Here is a 3,863-nt window from a genome sequence, read left to right on the forward strand (position 1 = left end):
AGTGCACAGAGCCAGCGGCTCGGAGAAAACCTCTGGGATCGTCCAGTCTCACCTATGACCGAACACTTCCGTGCCAACCAGACCCTGGTACTGAGTGCCCTGAGCAGTCTTAAACACCCCCAGGGACGGTGACTCCACCGTCCTCCCTGGGCAGCCCGTTCCAGTATCTGTGAAAAAATTGGACCTTATATCCAACCTGACCGTGCCTCAGTGCAGCTTAAGACTATTCTCTCACCCTGTCACTGCCTGGGAGAAGAGCCTGACCCCCACCCGGCTGCACCTTCCTTTCAGTGAGTTGTAGAGAGTGATAAGTTCCCCCCGAGCTTCCTTTCCTCCAGGCTGAGCCCGCTCAGCTCCCTCAGCTGCTCCTCATCAGACCTGTACCCCAGATTCTTCCCCAGCTCCCTCAGCTGCTCCTTATCAGACCTGTACCCCAGATTCTTCCTCAGCTCCATTGCCCCTTCTCTGGACTCCCTTCAGCACCTCAATGTCCTTCCAGAACTGAGGGGCCCAGAACTGGACACTGCACTCGAGGTGTGGCCTCACCAGTGCCCAGTACAGTGGGACAGTCACTGCCCTGGTCCTGCTGGGACAATCCCTGGGACAATCCCTGCCCTATTCCTGGTACAGGCCAGGGACCACTGGCATTCTTGGCCACCTGGGCACACCTGGCTCATGTCCAGACTTTGTTGACAAGCACCTCCCGGTCCTTTTGCACCAGACACTTCCCAGCCACTCTGCCCCAGCCTGGAGTGCTGCAGGGTGTTATTGTGGCCAAAGGGTGGGACTGGCATTTGGTCCTGTTGAACCTGAAATGCCAACACTGTTGGTCTTGGGCTGAAACTTTGAACCTGAAATGCCACTGTCTGGGCACCCCTGTCCCCTAGGCCCCCAGCTCCTGCCTCCCCAAGCATGGCACTGAGGTGCATGGGGCACCTGCACACCAAGCTGCTGCCTGCCCTCAGGCACCAGTGCGTTTTCCTGCAGGGACATATTGCTGAGTGGTTAGAAATAGCACTGGTACCCATCTGCTCTGGTTTTGTGCTTTGGTCCACTGCTGGGATCTGAAGCACCAGTTGCTGTGTGAGGCCCAGTGACTCACAAAGTGCACCAACCCCAAGGCTCCAGCTGGGCACCACTCTTTGCAGGCAAATAAAAAGCTGGGTTGTGTTTAATTAGATGTTTGTCCCTTAAAGCTGGGCTAGGAGAGCAACCACTAAGCCCTTTCTTGGCTGTAGTCTCCTGGTTGTTACTCCCTTGTTGGGCAGGGGCTGCTGGAAGGCTCTAAGAGCTGTGGCAGGTGATAGTATGGGGTCTGTATAGCGGCAAACCCCAAAAACTGGCTTCTTGCTTTCTGTCTGGGTAAACCCAGGCTGTGCCTCAGAGAGGATGCTCCCTGAGGAAGAGGTGAGCAAGGCTGAGGCCTGAGGAGAGGCTGCTGGGAACAGATTACTGGCCTGACCTGTGAGAGAGAACAGAAAGGTCCTTTCAAAAGATTGTTGTGCTTGTGGCATAGAGATTTGAATAGGTCCCTTGCCTAAGGGGGACAGATCTGAGTGCCTGAAGACTTCTTCCCTCTTTGTCTGTAAGGGTACCCCTCATCTTGACACAGCCTGTGGTTGCACAATCCTGGGGCTGGATTGGGAAGTACTGGCTGCTGGTGGCTTCTCTGCTGCTTATTGGGAGGGTGGTTTTGGGGCCCTAAATTCCATCAATGTGTTTATTTGGCCTGTAATGATCTGCTTCAGCACATGATGGTTAATACCTGCCTTTGGGGTTGCAGGCGTGGCAGCAGTCAAGAGCTTCAAAAGAAAATGGAGACCAGTTTTGGAGGGAGAAAAAGAGTGGCAGGGCAGAGAATGGCTGGTGGAAAACAGTCCTATGGACTGTAATTATTAGTCTGGTTCAGAGATGCACAGAAAGAAAGAAAAGCCCTTGTAAGGAGAGGTATTTCTCTTTGGTGTTTTTGGAGGCTGCCTGTACAGCCTTTGGGAATTTCATGGTTTACCTTACAGAGCCAGTTAGGCTTCATGACTTGGTTTACCTGTTCATTACTTTACTTGGTTTCATCTTTTATTTTGGTAAGGCTAAATTCATCTGCTCTAAGAACTGTCTGCTGTGCATACATGGCTTGACTATTTTAGACTGTACTTGCTGACAGATTGATATGTTTTTAGAGAAGATTGTTTTTGTCATACAGGTTTGGTTTTTTTTAGTGAGCAGTCAGGTAGGAAGAAAGGTTAGGAGTGTGTGGAGGATTGCTTCTTTACCCTACAGCTCAGATTTGGTTTTTTAGGTGTTAAGCAGAATCAGCAGACTGATATAAGCAGTATTTAACATATAAGGAATGTTTAACATACCATAGTGTTTGTGTTTTCTTTGCATTAAAAAAAAAAACAACCAAAGCTCTAAGAAGGTGAGTTGGCCAAACCAGTGAGGTGCCATTCTTATCTATGCCTGTGGGGAGGAAGTTCACTGAAAGTATGATTCAGCCCAGACTTACCTGTCCTGGGAGCTGGGTGGCTCCTGAAGGCACCTGGCATTGTGAGGCCGTGTTGGCAGGCAGACCATGAGCCAGGGCTGCTGGGCTGTGGGGTGAGGTGAGCTCAGCCCATCAGCTGCAGCACAGCCCAAGGAGGCAGTTTAGAGGCAGTGTTAGCTACTTTCTTCTTCCCTGCCAAAACAGCCAGGTCTTTTACTACAGGCCTGATTTATATCTTGCACAATCAAACTAAGCAATAAATAATAAGAAAACTCCTCTGAGATGGAACTTTACATTTTATTTTTAAGTGGAGCTAAAGAATCGTAGGCTGGGATGATTAGCTTTTTATTGAATTCAAATGTGGATGAGGAGCAAGGTGGTGTTTCTTCTTCCTGCACACTGCTTTTACCATAGACTTGTGAGCTGCACTGGCAGAACACATTAGACTTACAGCTGGCCATATATCACATTTAAATTGCTTTCAAAATATCTTCAAATTGAGACTTCCCTTGGAATCCAAAAATGTGTCCTCCCCCACTTCTTTTGGTATCACTTGCCCATTCTTTGTTTCCTTTGCATGTCTTTTTCATTTTTTAAAATGATTTTATTCTTCTTTCAGATAAGAGCTTTTCATTTAGTTCTAATGTTATTATTATCACACTATGACAAAAAGCAGTAGCTATATGAATGTTTGTTTGTTTCTAAATAGACTGCACAATTCTCAGCTCTTTGAGTTGTTGTTTTATCCTTACACAGGCACCAAAAGGGACTAATCAAATTCAGTTATTGTTTCAGGCCTTCTTTTCATTCTTTAAATAAAACAAATTTAATTTATTTTTTAAAATTGAGCATTTTATGATGCTTTCTTAGAAATAAAATAATATTGATCATGTTCATCACTGGAAAATTGGAAAGACATCAATTTCATGTTATTACAAATGAAATAATTCAAGCTTATTTATGAAGTTATTTTATGTGTTCAGTGTGGTCTCAACATGAAAATGTGACTTGGCATCACTAACTCCTGCTTTATTACTAAACAATCAAATTGAAATTAAAAAAAGGTATTCTGTTTAGATACTGTTGAAGAATGCAGTTACACTGAAAAAAAATTGCTGAGCCTATATGGCCATTCTTTGAAATGTTTTTGGTATCAGCTTTCATCAGATAAGACAGTTGGTGTATCCTGCCACTCTCTGATTTCTAGACCCTTTTAGCAATGGAAAGCAAGCCAGTGAAGAACAAGGAAAGGACATGAAATTTGTAGAGAATTTGAGGGCTCTGAAGAGCCTGTTAGGAAGAGGGCAGCTCTAAAGGGCACAACAGGCAGAGGCAGCCAGCTGTTCCCTCAGTGAGCAGGGAGAGCACCCTGCCTGCCTCT

Source organism: Geospiza fortis, unplaced genomic scaffold (genome assembly GCF_000277835.1).
Source record: "Geospiza fortis unplaced genomic scaffold, GeoFor_1.0 scaffold79, whole genome shotgun sequence".
Classification (NCBI taxonomy): Eukaryota; Metazoa; Chordata; class Aves; order Passeriformes; family Thraupidae; genus Geospiza; species Geospiza fortis.